Source organism: Geotrypetes seraphini, chromosome 19 (assembly GCF_902459505.1).
Source record: "Geotrypetes seraphini chromosome 19, aGeoSer1.1, whole genome shotgun sequence".
NCBI lineage: Eukaryota > Metazoa > Chordata > Amphibia > Gymnophiona > Dermophiidae > Geotrypetes > Geotrypetes seraphini.
Genome location: NC_047102.1, coordinates 4,333,491 through 4,353,579, shown reverse-complemented (window position 1 = coordinate 4,353,579; position 20,089 = coordinate 4,333,491).

Genomic DNA, 20,089 nt, shown 5'->3' with positions numbered 1-20,089 from the left:
TGACATCTGGTTATAAATATTAAGATTATACTATCAAGAATGGGTCTGAAAACCAGGATTTCAATCAAATCTTTCCGACTAGTGATCTAAATTGCGATTTAAATTGATTTGATTTAAATCAAATCCACCCTGTGGATAAGCAAAATCAAACCAAATCAATATAGTGGAACTGTTATCACAGAGTATCTGCAGACATCAAAAGTTTGAAAAATAGTGGAGAAAAAAAGAGACCCCAGCAAAATTATTCAACTTTAACACATACTGTGTCACATATGAGGGACTCAGTCATTGATCTCAGAAAAAAAAACTCCACTGCATCTCAATCCAAATAACTTTAAAAAATCCCAAAACTGCCTGAACGTTCACAGAGAATATTACTTAGTTTTACAAAATGAAATTCCAGCTGCTGTCCATAATATTCAGAAAGGCAAACCTCACAGTTCAGTGTGGCGTGCACACAAAAACTGGTCATTACTAGAAACATTACAACACAATAAAAACTTACAAAAAAAAAAAAAAAAGCATATTACACAGCAAACAATTAACAAAACAAATATGCTTTCAAAAAAAAAGGCCCCTAAGAAATGGATTAGGATAGCATAGATACATACTCAGGTTCAAGACATACTGTCTATAGATCGGAAAAGGTTATCATGCCTCTGTACTGGGCCATCACTTGGAATACTGTGTCCAGCACTGGTCGCCGTACATGAAGAAGGACATTGTACTACTCTATAGGGTCCAGAGAAGAGCAACTAAAATGGTTAAGGGGCTGGAGGAGTTGCCGTACGGCGAGAGATTAGAGAAACTGGGCCTCTTCTCCCTTGAAAAGAGGAGACTGAGAGGGGACATGATCGAAACATTCAAGGTACTGAAGGGAATAGACTTAGTAGATAGACAGGTTGTTCACCCTCTCCAAGGTAGAGAGAACGAGAAGGCACTCTCTAAAGTTAAAAGGGGATAGATTCTGTACAAACGAAAGGAAGTTCTTCTTCACCCAGAGAGTGGTAGAAAACTGGAACACTCTTTCGGAGGCTGTTATAGGGGAAAACACCCTCCAGGAATTCAAGACAAAGTTAGACAAGTTCCTGCTGAACCAGAAAGTATGCAGGTAAGGCTAGTCTCAGTTAGGGCACTGGTCTTTGACCTAGGGGCCGCCACGTGAGCAGACTGCAGGGCACAATGGACCACTGGTCTGACCCAGCAGCGGCAATTCTTATGTTCAGCTTTAACTGACCTCTAAGAGAAGGAAAGCACCTTAAAACCAAATTTTAAATGAATGCATACTGGACATTGAAAGTTGCCATATGTTATCTAATCTAATCTGAGATTTCTGAGTCGCACTATACCTAAATAGGTTCCAGGTGACTTACAATGAAATTTAAATAGATACAGTTTAGTATAGTTCAGGATGCTATTGGTGATATATTACAAAATAGTTTGAGGAGGGTAAAACAATGGAGGAGAGCTAGTACTGTTTGAGAAAGGATGCTATGAGGCAGAGATTGTCTGTTATAGTCCATTGTCAGGTGGTTGACTGTGGATGTCGTGCAATAGAGGTTGTAGGGTGATTTGTGGGTACACTGGTCAGTTTTCTTGGTGTCAAAGAGATAAATCTTTAGTTTCTTTCAGAATGTGAGGTAGTTCATTTCAGATCTGATGGTTGTAGGGAGGTTGTTCCATATCTTTGCACCGATGTAAACATAGTGTTGTAGGTACATTCGTGTTTGAGGCCTTTTGTTGAGCGATAGTTCAGCTGAAGTTTACTAAGATTTCTGTTCAAGGTGGACCATGAGGGATTGAATAAGTCTATGAGTGGCCTTGTGGAATTTCCATATAAGATGTGGAAGATTATACATGAAGTTTATTTGAGTATTGATGGGTAGCCAATGTAGTTGCTTGAGGTAGGTAAGAACAAAAGAACATACAAATTGAAATACCGGGACAGACTGAAGGTCCATCAAGTCCAGTATCCTGCTTCCAGCAGTGGCCAAACCAGGTCCCAAGTACCTAATTAGATCGCAAGTAATAAAACTGATTTTATGCTGCCTATCCTAAGAATAAGCAGTGGATTTCCTTTTTAGGGATTTATCCAATAATGGCCTATGGTCTTCCCTTTTAGGAACTTATCTAATCCTTTTTTAAACACCGTTAAGATGATTTCACCGCATTCTCTGGCAATGAATTCCAGAGTTTAATTACACGTTATGTGAAGAAATTGGATCATATTTTTCAGTTCGAAAATGAATCTGCTGTGTTTTGTATTGCTTGTAGTTTGCGGGCCAGTGTTGTGTTGATACCTATTTAGAGAGAGTTGCAATAATCAAGTTACGACAAAACTAGCATGTCTACAAGAATGGCGAAGTGTCATTCATGGAAGCAGGGTCTTATGAGTCTCCTCTGTCTCATGGAAGATAAGGTTTTCTTCCAGGGGTTTGAGACTTGTTGTTCAAGGGATAGAGTGGAGTCAAGTGTGACACTCAGTACTTTGGAGGATTCTTCTATGTCTATTTTTACTCTGGATGGCAGGACAATGTTATTGGGAGCTGTTTGTAGAGAGGATCTAGGTTTTGGTTGTGTTCAGCTTGACTTTGTTGATTTTGGCCCATGACATATGTTATGAGCTTCAACGGAACCTAAGGATTGTACCAGATGGACTTCTAAGGTCTTATATCCCGCCAATTCCTTGCAGAGCAGAGTTCTAGGTGGGTTACAAATAGCACAAACATTACATAGAACTTATATACATACAGTACTTGTAACTATATATTTGAAACTATGACCTAGCTGTATTAATAGTTGTACTGATCTACCTGCACTATATAGCATCACATAACAAAATTTATTATATACTGCAACTGCCTTGCGGTTCTATGTGGTTAACAAAAATTAAAATACAAGTATACACGGTATAAACACAATTAATTAAAATATTTACCAAATAGATCAGTCTTCATAAATTTTCTAAATGCCAAATAAGAAGTAGAGATAGAAAGATACATACTAATTTGTTTATCCCGTAATGCTGCCTGATACACTAAGATCTTACTAAAGAAGCGTTTACACACACATCCTTTTGCAGAAGGAAAATCAAAGAGCCAAAGATCACGTAGATGTCTTCTATTGGCAAATATAAAATGATCCATGAGATAACTGGGTAATAACCCACTGAGAGCCTTGGAACACATACAGCCGAACTTACTTTTAATTCTTGTACATCGCTTAGAATTTTGAATAAGCGATTAATCAAATTTTTAATAAACTTGAAACTTGACTCTTGCCTCTGTTGGCAACCAATGCAGTTTACGGTAATACTGTGTCATGTGATCAGATTGTTTCAGTCCCAAAAAAAATCAAACGCACAGCAGTATTCTGAATAATCTGCAACCTTTTTGGATTTTTCTTGGATATCGAAAGATAGTGCACATTACAATAATCCAATATCGAAAGACAGAGCACATTACAATAATCCAATGTACTGAGAACAAGAGATTGAAACAGCAACTGTATTGAATGTCCATGTGAATCTGTCCATTGTAACCTCTTGTAATCTGACCCAACCTCTTGTAATGTAACCCAACCTTGTAATCTGACCCAACCTCTTGTAATGTAATCCGACCTTGTAATCTGACCCAACCTCTTGTAATGTAACCCAACCTTGTAATCTGACTCAACCTCTTGTAATGTAACCCAACCTTGTAATCTGACTCAACCTCTTGTAATGTAACCCAACCTTGTAATCTGACCCAACCTCTTGTAATGTAATCCGACCTTGAACTGAATAGGTAAAGTCGGAATAGAAAACCTGATTAACGTAACATTACAATATATGACAGATTTGGATTACATCCTTAACAAATATTTCTGAAATGGTGATTTATAAATAACATTTTCATAGGTAGTAGGTTGCAGATAGCATTATTGTTTCACCAGGTAGACCTTCAGCGTGAAATCTAAATCACATTATGCCCCTCATAACATTTTTGAAAAAAAACAACATGTTTTCAGATATTTGCAGAACATAGGGCTCCTTTTACTAAGGTGCGCTAGCGTTTTTAGAGCACGCACAAGATTAACGCGTGCTAGCTGAAAAATTACCGCTTGCTTAAAAGGAGGCAGTAGCGGCTAGCGTGCGTTAAGGCCCTAAAAGGAGCCTATAGTATACATAGTAGTAATATGGATCTCCACAGGAATTGAGATAGGGGTTGATTTTCAGAAGAATTAAGTCAATTCAATATCCAGTTAGGTGGCTAGATTTGATTGGCTACTAATTCTGACCCCTTCCTCCCCCATGGAGCAGCTAATTGATATCTACCTATTTTTGTAATATTTACTTGGATATTTGAAATGAAGGCATTTCTAGGATGGTTAGGCCTGGTGAGAAAAGATGGTGAAAAAGAATTTTCAGTGATAGCTTAGGGTTAGCTGGCTATGTGAGAAAGTATGACTGTAGCTAGTATCATAACCAGTTAAGTTTAGGAAAATTTTCAACTGTGATCCAGCTGATTAAAATTCACTTAAATCTAGCACATAATTTGCAATCTTATTTATCTATGGAGAGGTAAGGAGATGGTTTGGATAGGCTGGAATGAGCTTGAACAGCAACTCCTAAGGACAGTATCGAGTGGACTTCTAAAGTCTAAGGCCCAGATATATCAAGAAAAAAAGACATTTTAATTTAATCATGCCACCATTAATTTATCTGCCACCATTTACTATGTTACTCAATCATATAACACTAAATTGTCCCTTTTTCAACGTGTTCTTCGCGACCGCATCAGCTCTCCCGCTGATGTCATCACTTCTTGGTGGTGCCGCGCATTTTCTCTTGTATTAACAAAGACTCCAATAGATAAGTTATAAACAGTTTGGTTTTCAAACAGCCTTTATGGGTGGAAGATTACCCACACACATTTTTTGGAGTGGAGAGAATCTCGTACAAGCTCCATCTTCTTGGAATTAATTATTCTTTAGGCACTGCCAAGCTGAAAAAGCCACTGTTCGTGCATTCTGATGCTGCAGAAAGACAAAATCTGTCCAGGTTAGGCTGTGTTGCATCCTTGGATGGGAAAACTGTGAGGCTTGTGTTTGGGCATAGTGTGAAACAAGAGATGAATTCAAAGGAGGAAGAATCCCCCCAACAGTGCAAGGGTAAGACTGCAGTCAGAATGCAGTGGCTCTCTCATTCCTCTGACACTCCCCCCACCCAAACTAATACTTTCCTGTAATGTCAGCAGATTGCACTTGCCCACACTTGTGTGTGTGTGTATGTGAGAAAATTCCTTTATTAAGTTAAAAAAAAAAATAGTGTGCAATTTTGTTAATCATGAAAGTTAAGTGTACAGCAGTTTTGAAGTTCTTTGAATACATTTTCCCCAAGACCACTATAGGACAAGATCTAAAGATAGGGAGGAGGGGAAGCCCTAATGTCTGAATAGATGGATGATACCCTGTTTTGGGTAGGCAAACTTTTTATAATTAAAAATCTGTTTAGGCTAAACTATAACTGGTGCACAAGTTAACATTTTTTTCAAGACTTTAAATTGAATTTTGAACACCTTTTTTGATGGTTTCTCAGATGACAGTTCCGCTAATTGTAGTTGGTAGAGTCACAAAGATCCTCCTCAATCCATAAATATGTTCTTCTTCTCAATTAATTTTCTATCTGGCTGCCATACTGTGTGAGGATTGTGATGGTGTCTGGTATACCGAAAAATATTGATTATGTGGCATCGGGACCTTGAGGAAAGTTATGAAATATGAGTTCATGTTGGGAGAGGTGAGACAGATATATAATTCAGAAGAGATGTCTGGAGCCAAAATCCACAAAAGATAAGTGTTCTGACTATAATTGTAAATGATGAATTGAGAAGTAAAACGTTCAAAAATGTATGGATTGATGAGGATAAAGGCTAATTTGTGAAGGATAGGGTAGGTTGGAATATATTTTTAATTTCTTAATTTAAGTGTACTTTTTGAATATAATTATGGGGGGTGATACATCTATTTGTCATAGATTACAATTTTAATTGTATTTAAGTGCTTTTATAGTGTAATATGATTGTATTATATGCAATACGTATGGCTTCAAAATGAATAAAGATAATTAAAAAAATATTTAAAAGGTGTTCAAAATTTGATTTAAAGTGTTGAAAAACTTTTAAAAAATAACATTTAGAATTTTTCCCGACGCGCAATTAAGAAGGAAAGAATTTTTAAAACTAAAAACAAGAGTGGTAGCCCTCGACGCATCGTATTATCTAAAATTTCCTTGTAAATGTCTTGTTAAATTACAAGACATTGAATATGTATTTTGGGATCCTATTTAGCTGCAACAATTTTTATTAGCTAGAGAACAGAAATAAGTTTTTTTCCTTTATTAAATATGTTTCACTACTGAGAAATTGGAGGATGTGATAGTCCCATAAATAGTAGGGATTGATTTAAGATTCACAAGGATGAATCAAGAACCAATTCTTTAATTTTCTTCTTATTTTTGTAGTTGAATTTAGTAGTATGTCTTCCCATGTTTGTGGGCTTGGAAAGGAATTTTGTTTATGTTTAATTATTCTTAATTTTGTGCATGTATCCTTTTTTCCCTGGTATCATCTGATATTGTAACTATTAAATGAGTAATAAATAAATAAATAAATAAAAATAACATTTAGTAGGCTATGTGAATGTTGACAGTGGGCTCCTTTTCCTTGAGTCTCTTCCATCCTGCAACTGTCACTAAATAGTTCAGGAAATGCATCTGTAGTGATTTGCTGAGGGGGTTCTGCTAACGTGGTCCACAGAAGGGACAGTCCATGATGCAAAAAGCAAAGCAGGAACAGCTAAAAGACCCTTCACCTGCAGAAGACATTGCATTCCTCTGGCTACAGCCCCCGCTTCTGCTCTTGCTTTTATTGGGGGGAGGGGGTGCTGGGGTTTGGCAGGCTTTGATTCAGAACAGGAGTGCATTCAGAAGTATCCTCAAGCCTGGCTGGGAGCTGTTCACATCCCCGGAAAATTCAGTGGGAGAAAAAGTTTATGGAAGCGACTAGGAGTTTATTCAACAGTGTCTGAGGCTTTTCAGAGCCATGAGTGAGTGTCTATAAGGGGGCAATCAAGCATGGGCTGGGAATTATCTCTGCTGGTTGCCTACCTGTGACAGCCCCTCAAGAGCAGCTAAGAGGCTCATTCACTTCAGAGGAAACAATAGCTGGAGGGGACAAACAATTCCGAGGAGTCTATCATTCTGTACGGTGTTATCTTTGGCACTGAATAAAACCGCAGTTCCCCCTTTCTGCCTCCTAGTCAGCAGTATTTTTAGGAGCCACTGGCACTTTTCAACTCTCTTTCACCAGTTTTCAACAGGTTCACAAGGGCACGAAGTGCAGTATATAAAATACGGATAATAACTTGACTTGAGTGCACGGCATGGCCCAATGAGCTGAGCAGCCAAGCTTGCAGGACTAGAATAGATGAAAGTTTTTGGAGAAGTCAACGAGAAACACAACTGTCTGAGCTTGCGGTGCTGATGGACCCTCCCATCACACAAAGTGCAACGTTTTCTAAAGATATTGTGCTCCTTTAAAACATGCATGTTCAAAGTCCATGAAAATACTTCTGAATTAAAACAATTTATTCTGTGCTGTTGAATATCTTATTTGTAACCCGACAATACCCAAAAGAAAACCCATATCGATTAAACAATAAAACCGAAGCCTGGAAAAATCTTTCATTTAAACATTAACTTTAAAATGTCTGGATGTTTTCTGCACTTTTAAATATTCTCACATACAAAATACTCTAGTTTTGGAGATACTGGATTTCCTGTGGGATAAAGTCTCCAAATTGGCTTGTTTTGCACATACATACAACTAATGAGCCTGACTTCTAAATAAGAGAATGTAGTGTTTGATCTCATGCTTTAAATTTTCTTTATTTTCCTGAAGAAGACAATGTCACTGAGTTGCATATTGCATGTATAGGTGACATATTTGTTATATGTATCCTCCATCTTTGGCAGCAGTGACCTCTACAGAAGTGCAGAAGTACTGCATGCATATTGCATTATATACTGCAGCGGTTTCAAACCCTTTGCAGAGCCACATTTTAGATTTGTAGGTACTTGGAGGGCCACAAAAAAAAATAGTTGATGTCTTATTAAAGGCATAGGGGGAGTATCGTTTCAAAGCTGGAACAGCACTAGTGAACCATGTATATGGCACAATTCTTAAAAAAAAGCTAAGTTATTTAAATTATTAACCGATTCATAAAATAAGATAAAAATAATAAAAAGTAACACGAATATAAGGAATAATGAGTATGTTCAAGCAGGGATGAATGAGGAATTGACGGACCTGATGAGTGCTGTGAACTCTTAGGTCAAATCTGATATCCCGTTGCTACAATACTCAGTTTATTACAAGTGATACAAGTTGTTGAATAGACCACTGAGTTTGTATTTTATTAAAGAAAAGACAACTTTGCATGAGATAAAACTCTTTATAGTTTATAAATCTCTTCTTAATTGCTTCTGATAATTTCAGCTATACACAGCTGAAACTAGTGCAACATGCAAAAAGCGAAAAACTATCAAAGTATCAACTGCAAGAGACAAGGTTTTGGACCAACTATTCTGAGGCCCTCGGTATTATAAAGAATGATTCTTTATGGAAAACCTGTGCCTTAAGTGTCCGGCAGTCACGTCCGCAACCGCCTTCAGCTCTTACCTCCTCCAGCACCAGACACACGCACAAGCTGCACTGTCTCCAATGGTTACCTTACATTCTGGAATGTTGCCCACCTCACTGCTGTAACCTCATGCAAGCGCTTTCCTGCGTCTATACGTGACTGTCCTCTCTATCTCACAATTGCGCACAGACGCAGGAAAGCACTTACGTGAGGTTACAGTGACCGCCGTTCACTTAAGACACAGGTTTTCCATAAAGAATCATTCTTTATAATACCGAGGGCCTCAGAATAGTTGGTCCAAAACCTTGTCTCTTGCAGTTGATACTTTGATAAAGAATACCGAGGGCCTCAAAATAGTATCTGGTGGGCCGCGAGTTTGAGACCACTGATATACTGTGACTGATGACTGTGCCTAGTGTAAGGATGAGATAAAAAGGCATTCTTGTAGGGGAAAATTGTATAACCACAAAAGGATAGTGATTACAAATTGTAATAGTTGAAGAGAGAAGTGAAATGTAAAGATGCTACTTAGACCTTCTGAAGTACCAGAAAAAAAAACAAAAAAAAGTCACCTTCAAAACTATCTTCTAGAAATATCATCAATAAATATGCTGATACATTCCCTACTAATATCCCATCTAGATTACTGCAATGCCTTATACCAAGGAATAAATCAAAAGGAATTAAGACGTCTACAAATGATTCAGCATTTTTAATGCAAAAAAGTTTGAGGGTACAGGGAGGCTACTCATTGATAGGACTCTCAGTGCAAGAGAGCACAGTCTCTGAGTTCTTAGAGACAAAGGATAAAAGCTGGCCTTTGGGCCCAACCCTCAGTAAATCTTACTTGTGGCTAAGAGCCAGAGAACTGGTGAGACCAGAGCTTGGTCCAGAGACTCGGCCTATGCCCACAGGTAGGCAGTGGCAGCTTGGAGACTCAGCCTATGCCCAAGGGTACATTTTGTGTTAGAAGTGGGATTGAGAAACTACCTAATGAACAATAAGTACTGTGTCTCCTCGGGGAAGGAGCTCCTACCCAGCTGTGTCAGATAAAGGGTATCTTGGCTGGGGAGGGAGTGTGTTTGAGGGGTGCTGGTGTACACTTAATTGTTATTTTGTTTCTATCCCATCAGACCAGTGCTATGGCATCAGAGGTGGGTCTCAAATGGATGGCAGAACAGCTACAGACACAGCAAGAGGCCTTGGAGAGATGCTTTGCCCAAACCATGGACCAGCATTGACAGAGACGACAGCCCCTGATGCAACTGTTAGAGGTACAAGCCAGAGAACTGCTTCAGCTGGTAGACGGTATACACCAACAGGTAGCTTGAACAGATACAACCACAGCTTCAGGTGTGGAGACTCACAAGCTGGATGCAGGGGAGTGGACTAGAGGATTTACTCTGACCAAGTTAGGCCTGGAGGATGACTCGGAGGCTTTTTTGATTATCTTTGAGAAGGTAGCAGAGGCTCATGCCATACATAACTGATGATGCCACGGCTGTATATAGAGCCCTAGATGCCAGCAAGGCTTTAGACTATGTACAAGTAAAAGAGGCTATGTATGAATGGTTGGAATTATCTCCTGAATGTTACTGAAATAAGTTTTGGAAGAGAGAGTTTCAGAAAGGAAAATGGCCCTTGGCTGTAGTCCAAAATTTACTAGAATGGGCCAATTGCTTGTTAGAACCAAAAAAAACCCCAGGATGGACATTGTGAATATGGTGGTCCTGGAACAATTTTTACATATTTTATCTCCTCCCTCCCCCCCCCCCCCCGGTTCAAAAGTGGGTATCTAGACAAGCGACACCCTCTCTAAAGGAAGCAGTAGAGTTAATCGAACATTTTTTAAACTGAGGGGAAGGGTCTAGGGTCTCAGGAGCATTCCCCACCTAAGCCTCAAGTTTTTGAGAAGAAAACTGACAAAGGGAGAGATGTCGGAACCCTTGTCAAGGAAACTGGGGATATGAAGGATGCAAGGGAGATTTCCTGCATACATCTGCTGCTCACATGGAGATGTCAAACCTGAGAAAACCTATTGGACGAATATAACAGAAGGTGGAAAGACCCAAAGACTGAGCACTGAAGTTGTAGAAAAACTACCTATTCCCTTAATCCTGAGGAGGGACTAGGAAGGTATGCGGCCACTGCTCACGCTCAAGGAAGTGGGGGTACAGGCAGTCCCCGGTTTAAGTAAGCCTGACTTGCTGTATGTCAAACTTGTATTTACAAACTGGGGTCCTACCTCTCCCTTCCTATGCCAATGCACCCCTCCTTCCTCCCTTCCTGTCAAAGCACAACCCTCCTCCTCCCTTCGGTGTCCCAATGCGCCCCTCGTCATCTTTCCCTTCATTCAGTGTACCAAATTCATGCCTCTCGTGGGTGTTTACTTCCTCTAGCTGGCTCTCTCCTCCCAGTCGCACTTCACAAAGCTGCGGACGCTGGTTCCTTTACGCGGCTTATGGCTGACCCGGTACATTAAATAGAATAGTGGCCCAGTTCTTTTGGCCTGGAATATACCAAGACGTGAGAAAATATCTGTTGCTCATGTCCGGAATATCAATGAGTACCCCAAAGACTGCCTGAGAAGGTTCACCTATTTCCTTTACCGGCCATGGGAGGACCATTAGATAGGCAACGATATGTTGGGGCCTCTTCATCATATACCCGCTAGGTATCAATACATATTAGTAATAGTAGATTACACCACCCGGTAACCCTTGGCAATCCCATTAAAGGAAATGACAGCCCCAGTAATTACTCCAGAAACGCTTAAGATTTTTTGCTAAGTAGGATTTCCTAGGGAAGCATTGACAGACAGGGGAACAAATTTCCTATCACGGACCCTAGGGAATACCTTTAGAATGTTTGGTATTAAGCACTTAAAAACTTCAGGTTACATCGGCAAATGGAAGACTTGGTTGAATGGTTCAACCAAAGTCTAGTTTGAATGCCTCGGGGAAAAGACCACAGAATGGAACAAGATAATTATTTATGTCCTCCTATCTGTGTACCACAAAGTATCATAAGCCTGTGCTCAGAAAGGAAGGGTCAGATTTTGGTAATATTATAAAGGAAGAAGTGGCAAGTTTTAGCGATATGTTGTATCTGGGTGGTGAAAGGAGAGAGAGGAGTCAAAGATGACCCCAAGATTACGAGCAGACAAAACAGGCAGGATGAGAGTGTTGTCCACAGAGATGGAGGATGAGGGAAGCAGAGAGGTAGGTTTCGATGGGAAGATGAGCAGCTCTGTTTTAGCCATATTCAATTTTAGATAGTGGTGAGACATTCAGGTGGCAATGTCAGACAAGCAGGCTGAGATTCTGGTCTGGGTTTCAGTAGAGATATTTGGCGCAGAGAGGTAGATGTGGGAGTAGTCAGCATAGAGGTGATACTAGAAGCCATGGGAGGAGATCAGCGCTCCAAGTGAGCATATGAAGATTGAGAAAAGGAGTGGTCCCAGAACAGAGCCTTGAGGTACACCAATTGATAGGCTGTGGATGAGGAACCACCATTGCATACAGTGAAGGTGCGATGGGAGAGAGAGGAAGAAAACCAGGAGAGGACAGAACCCTGGAATCTCAATAAGAACAGCGTATCAAGGTGCAGGCAGTGATCAACAGTATCAAAGGCAGCAGACAGATCGAGAAGGATGAGGATAGAGTAGAGGCTTTTGGATCTGGCCAAGAACAGGTCAGTGGAAACTTTAGTAAGGGCAGTTTCCGTAGAATGCAGCGGGCAAAAGCCTGACTGAAGCAGATCCAGAAAAGCATGGGATGAGAGGCAGTCCAGGCAACGGTGGTGAAGAGCATGTTCAAGTAACTTGGATAAGAAAAGGAGGAGGGAGATGGGGCGATAGTTGGAGGGACATGTGGGGTTCAGTGAGGGTGTACTGAGACCCCTTTTTACCACAGCTTACTAAAAGAACCCCTTAAATTGCTTAGTTGTAGAGACAGCAGCTAAGTATAGCTGGAATTTCTTCCCTCCAGTCCCACTCTGCTCTGGTCCTTCACAGATATGTGCTTTTGAATATCAGGGCTGTTAAAATCATTTGAAAGCAGGTGCCCAACTTAGGAATGTGAAACTGAGGAGCTAAATTGAGTCTTATTTATTGGTCTAGTAGTGTTTGAGTTTGATGCTGAGCACCTACCTAATGTATCTGTCCTGACCTGATCCCACCTATGGCCCTACTCACTTTTTGGATGCTCAGCAGGAAGAAGATATGAAGTTTTCATTTTGGTAAATCTACTGTAGGCATATAACTGCTTAAACTGGGTGCCTAGATCTTTCGAGTGTCTATCTACGAGGTCTGTTCAAACAGTTCCAGGACTGATTTTATAAAAATGTATTGAACAATCTTACAACTTATTCCATTGGGTCCCCTTCAAAGTACTCCCCTTCCCTACATATACACTTTTCCCAACGTTGTTTCCACTTCTGGAAACAGTCCTTAAAGGCATTTTCAGGAATCGCCAAAACTTGCTGTGTCGAATTTTGCTTTATGTCTTCAATGGTGACGAATCGCTTTCCTTTCAGCATGGGTGTAAGTTTAGGAAACAGGAAGAAGTTGGCAAGGGCCAAGTTAGGAGAGTAAAGTGGCTGGGGAAGAACTGTCGTCGCATTATTTTTGCACAAAATTTGTGAACTCATGACATGTTCTTCATAAGCCACTTTCAACATTTCATACGTTTCTGTAGCAGCCTTAACCAATTTTTACAAAAACTGCTGTAGCTCGGAGACGAAAACAGATATCAACAAGCAGAAAAAAGAAGGTTACTCGTGAGGTTTCAAGCTACTCAACGCCACCTAGCACGTCTCAAAAGAACTTCCCATTGGCGCACAATTCAAACTGTCCTTGTATTGTCATAATCAGACATATTTTAGTCGTTTCAGTAGGAAAAATTAACTTCCATTTTATAAGTCAAGGCATAAGTTAGGGAGCATCAAAACTGTGAGCCTCAAACCTTTTAAAAGAAAAGATTAAAAGCCTTTGCATTTAAAGATCATGAAATGAATATGTAATTGCTGGAAATCAAAAGGGCCAAGAGTTACAAAGGCTTGCAAAGAATTGCAGTTTGAAGTTTGCATATCCTACTGGGTAGGATGATCGAAAGACAGCGATCTGGCCACCACAGTCCAGGAGCCCAGCCTGTGGGAAACGGGGAAGCATGACTTATCCCAACATATGGTTTCCTAATTCAAGCTAAAATGTCTGAGCCCTGTTCCATCTGGTGCCATTTCAGTTTGTTAGAAATGCCACACAAGGCTGTGACCAAAGGGGAAGAAATGGAGAAAAATACAGTTATTACACACTCAAGAGCTGGTTTTGCGGCTCATTAGCCAGTGGCCTCCGTGACTAATTAGGTTTTGTCATCGATGCTGGGTCATTATGCCTTAATTTTTTTGCATAGTTATTCAGCCGTCACTTGAGGAAAAATGAAGGAGGGACATGCCTCTCCCTGGCTTTCCCTCTCTGAATCACTCAGGCTAAAGAACTTGGGGCAGATAGCACCCTAAACCGATGAAATGATTATTTTGCTACAATGGGACAAAGAAGTGTTAGTGGATTAAAGTGGCACTTCTTTATACGATAGCAAAGGCCTTATTGACTAGTCGGGGGGACACACAATTCAGTACGAAAGATCATTAACTTTGAAGTCAGTCATCCAGAGGTAATGTTTGCTCCCTTGCTTCCTTTGTTCTGCTTAGCCTTAGCAACCTCTGTTTTTAACTCATCCTTGAAAAACTAGGTGGAAATGCATGATAAAAATAAAGGCCTTAGGTCTTCCACAAGCCTCAGGCCTAGGTTAATTTTTGCTAACAGCTAAGAAAATTGAGGACACCATGCAAAACCAGAGCCCTAGCACAGTGGGGCCTGTGTTGGGCCTCTGTTACTAAAAGGACCCATGGTGAGAGGGGAAACATTGATGTCAATCACAGGGAAGGCCTCTACAAAGGCCCATAATTGGCGTAGGTCCACCTTGTACTTCTGTCCTGCTGAGTCTGCAGCCTTTAGACCCGTCCTTGTGCTCCATCACTAACAAATAAACAATTTATCAGGGTTAGAACTCCTGCAGGCTGCCCCATCACACACTCCATACCCCCCTCCCATGCCAGCACCTCCGCACACAAAATTGTACATACACCGTGCAATTTGAGGCAGACGTACCCCATGTAACAACAAATTTACAACAGGAACAGCATGAAAACGACTGTGTGAATATGGGGACACAATGTGGCAGCTCTGCAGACCGTTACGGTGCCAATGGACCAGAAGGACAGAGGGGAGAAAGGTTTGTGCAGCTGGCGGCAGAGTTCCTGGTAAAGTCACTTAGCTTAGAAAGCCAGTCCAATAAATGCATTGTCAGCCCAACAAAAAGGTATCCTCATTAGATTTATTTTTTTCATTTGTTTTCTGGTCTCTATGTTCATGTATTCAAGGGGACTGACATGGCAAACCACATGACTTTATCCAAAATATTGAAACCTTAATATTAACTCACTTTCCCCAAAGTTAAGTTCACCAGGGCTTCTCTACTCACTTCCACTTTTCCCCCTTGCTTTGAATTATTTGTCAGTATTAACAAGTTCTATATGGTTATTCTTAAATTAGATTTCTTAAGACAATTCTGGCTGGCAGGGTGTTGGCCTTTCACAGAAAACAAACCTCCCTCTCAAGCAAACATCAGATATTTCTTTAATCAAATCTGTTTTTTTTTTTCAATCTTATTGAAAGGAAATGCAAACAAAGTGAATGAAGCGATATTAACCCTCCAGAAATTTTCTGAATAAAACAGAAAGATTGACAAAGAAAATGGTAAAAAAATCTTGTATTTATTTTTTTTTTTTTTTAACATCTGGAAAGCACATTTCATTAAAGGTGAAAAATTATAATGGGATTGATTTTTCTTGTTTCCAGTTGGGGGAAAAAAAAAAAGTATAGCAGCAGTAACGCGATTGCAGAAAGCATCTAAACTCCAGATTTGCTACAAAACATTCTGAAATTCATGGTGATGAGAAAACAAAACACCCTGCTTTGTTAAGGTTTTCACGCCAGAAATGCGGCATCTGCAGGTTTGTCAAGAGTCTGTGTTAATGTGCTTGAAAGCAGAAGGGCTGCTGGTGGAGGGAGAGGAGGGAGAGAAAGCCCAGGATAAAACCCACTCTGTGAGGTTTTATTATCTCATTGTCTTGCTGTGAAGTTGATACAATGGGAGCAATTTTATGCTAATCAGTGTACATGAAATGAGCATTTTTGCAAATTTTCTGTCTTCCTGTTGGTGCAAGATAAATTAGCTGACAAAGGCGCTTTACACATTATGCAGAGGTTGGTGTCAGCTGGTGGTTGTGGGGGGGTGGGGTGGGTGTGTCTTCTTTAGGCTCACGATTTAAAATAAAATGAGGTGCAACTTTTAGGTTTTATCCCCCCAAACCTTAAGAAGTTATTTATTTAAATTTATATTATGCAAATATTTACTTTCATTTTAAAATCTGTTCCGTATAATTGGTATCCACAGTAGTTTGCAATAAAATCTGTCCCTAGCGGAATACAGTACCACGTATTAATCAAATCCTGTCACAAAATATACTGCATAATGGGGTCCTTTTACTAAGGCACGCTAGTGCGTCTTAGCATGTGCTAATTTATAGTGCGTGCTAACGCGTCCATAGGATATAATGGACCTGTTAGCATTTCGTCCAGGAAATCTCGTGAAACATTCGATTATCCCTGCAGGATGAAGAAGTCTAGGACGGCCCACATCCCCCCTAACCACGCCTCCAGAAACGCCCCTTTCAGCTCTTGGTGCACAGTGGAATTCAGAGCCCTAAAATGTCCCCGGATACGTCCAAAAAGACGTTTTGATTATCGGCACCCGGACAACCTGTCTTTTAGGTCGTCCAGATGTCGACTCGGGCAGGTTTTTAGACACGTTTAAGTTTTGATTATGAGCCCCATAGAGTTTTTATCTGTGCTCTGCATGTGTGACCAAGGCCAGAAGCGTTATTGGTGTCATGGCCTAAAGTAGGAAAATATTTGTCAGCTCTCTTTTGCCCCTTTTCGACCCCAAACAGCCCTTGCTTAAAAATTAGTCAAGACCACTGTGCTTTAAGACCCAGGGGATCCTTTAAGAATAGTTAATGCACACCAACCGTTAATAAATAGTCACTAATGAAACTGAGAGCAAATGTTTTTCTGTCATTTTGAATGTTGCCGGTGTTTTCCATGTCATTATATCTTTAGCGTAAGCTTCTATACCGCTACTAATGACTGGGGAGTCGATTTGGAGCGGTTTACAAAGACATCTGTAATGGATTTTAAAATACAAATTTGGATGGATTCCACTGTGATTGTTGTCGGCCTCCTAGCTGCTTGACCAAGGTACCATGGTTGCATTTGCATTTGTACACTGTCATATATGTGTACTATGTTTACACTAGATGACTATATTTATACCCTCCTAAATAGGTTAACCAACTAAGTAATCTATATTTACATGCATCCTAAACAGCTCTAGCAATATGTACTATATTCATCCTATATAACATAACATAAAATCAATTTCTAGATCGCATTACCTTTAAGTTCTATGTGGTTTATAAAAGATTAACTAAAAAAAAAAACCAACAAATAATGAATAAGAAATTAAAAGCCCCAAAATTATGAAGATAAATAAGTTTTTAGTTGTTTTGTAAAATGGAAAAATAGCAAAGATTTGAAATCCTTATCCCACACTGCAGCCTGCGATCATGATATCTCTTAAGTTTACAACCTTTCACCGTTGGGAAAGTCAATAAGGCTTTAGAGCTTCGAGAATATTTTTGAATGGAGAAGCAGAATAAATCAATCATGTAAGACGGGGTTTCACCATCTTCTACTCTATAATAGATGCAACCTAACTTGAAAATGACCCGCTCTCGGTAAAAATGGGTAACTCATCCTACTTTATTTTAGTTCTATTTATTATATTAACCATATCTTAAACATTTCTAGAAAGATCTACAATGTGCATACATGTCCTCTATGCTGCTTCCTCCCTCTATCGGCTCACAGTTGAAGTAGTCTCAGAAAAGGAACGTCTTTATCCCTTTTCTTGAATTTTAAACAACTGCATGTCCCTAGCTATCGCCCAGTCCTAGGTGCTGTCTCTGAGTCTTTCATATGGGTAGATCTTTATGCTTGATTCGGTGTGGTGTGTGCAGTATAAGTCTGTGTGTATTCCACAACTTGCCATGTTAGTTTTCTGTGCTCTGTTATCGTATGCCACTGAAATGTTGGAAATCATTCAAAAGGCAAGAAGGAGAGCTGGTGAAAGCCAATCAGACTCTATCCGGATCTCCAGTGGACATCGACAGAACAAGCCTGTGAAAAGCTTCAATTCACAGATCGATGGAGAACAAGGAAGGAGAAACAAGAGTCAGCAGGAGATGAAACCATGAAGAGCAGGTCCCTGACCCCCGCAAAGTGGCCACTGTCAATTGTCAACTATCCTTTGGTCAACCAAGAACCATTTACTGTTGGACACCTGAGTTCTATGGGCCTGTCATCATCAGGACACTTTAAAATCCTGGAATTCACCAGCATCTAAATTGTTCACCACCACCAGAATGGTTATGTAGAAGTCTATTTTGCTGCCGAGGGAACTGGCACTTCTGTTATTGACCCCCAGTAACATCTGCTCTAGGCTGCCAGTCAATATTGTGGCAAAATTCAAAGACTTCGGATCATTAGCAGTGTCAGCTTTACAACCTGAAAGTAAAAGGAACTGAAGGGAGCAGCAGTAAAACTGAACAATGGCGGCCTCATTAAGCTGTGATTTATCACGAAGAAAGGTCCTGTTTAACCTTTGGTCTTCACATGCGTTGCTTTTTTGACAAAAAGATCTATTATTTCTAGGGCCTCGGTGATAGTTTGTGCCTTGTTAAAGTGGCTTGTCATGAAATTATCCTTAAAACAATCAGGTGGGTACAGTATTCCCCCTGGCTCAATCTAATCTAATCTAATCTAAACCTTAAGTTTATATACCGCATCATCTCCATGAGAATGGAGCTCGACACGGTTTACAAGAACTTAAAATAGTGGGTAGAGAAGAAGAAAAAGGATTACATGAACTTATGTGTAGAAGGGGGGAGAGAAAGGGGGGAAGGATAGAGCTACAATTTGCTGAAAAGCCAGGTTTTCAGTTGTTTGTGGAATAACTGAAGGGAGCTCAGGTTCCGCAACGGGGTGGTGAGGTCGTTCCAAAAACCTGTGATTTTGAAGAGAAGGGATTTTCCCAGTTTGCCTGAATAGTGGATGCCGCGTGGAGAGGGGAAGGCTAGTTTAAGCCTTTGGACAGTTCTGGAGGAGTCGGGACTCAAGTACTTCTTTATTTATTTGGGTTAGTTCCACTATGTTTTTGAAGGAATTCACTCAAGGTGGTGTATAGGAAGAATAAATCAAACCTAAGCAACAGATAATTACAGCAGTAAAAATATTAAAAAAAACAATACAAAACTATGGCATAGTATGCTACATTACAATGTCAACACAACACACAATAAAACATTTTAATAGATAGAGTAGCGTGTAAGCAAACATGGAGCATGTAGATAGATAAGACAAGAGGGGAGAGTGAGGCCCAGTGGTTAAACCTACAGCCTCAGCACCCTGGGGTTATGGGTTCAAACCCACACGGCGCCTTGTGACCCTGGGCAAGTCACTTAAGGGCAAATTCTATAAGATGCTCCGAATGAGGCACCATTCAGCGCGATTCAAGTAAAATCGGGTGCCGTTTCCTGAATCACGCCGAGCGGCACCTATTTTGGAGGCGCCCAATAAATGGGCCAGCTCTAGGCACAACTAAAAGTTGGGCGCCCATGCGAGTGCTTAAGCGCGCTTACGAGCAGCTATTCTGTAACAAGGCGCCCTAACACGAAGCCACGCCCACGCCTCACATGCATTGCGCCTATTTTTTTTGAAAGCTGCTTAAATTTTTAGAGGCGCCTTGTTACATAAGAACATAAGAAATGCCTTCACCGGATCAGACCGAGGTCCATCAAGTCCGGCGATCCGCTCATGCGGCGGCCCATTTAGGTTTTCTATTATGAAACCTGAAATTACCGTATCCCTCAATATGATTTGCAAGAAGGTGTATATCCAACTTGTGCTTGTAACCCCGTAGAGTATTCTCTGCCACAACACCCTCAGGAAGAGAATTCCAAGCGCCCACCACTCGTTGTGAGAAACAGAACTTCCTGGCATTTGTCCTGAACCTGCTGCCAGCCAGTTTCAGGCTGTGACCTCTTGTCCGTGTCACATCTGAAAATGTTAGTAATGCTGCTTCTTGGTCTATTTTATCAAATCCTTTTAATATTTTAAAAGTCTCTATCAAATCGCCTCTCAGTCTTCTCTTCTCGAGTGTAAACA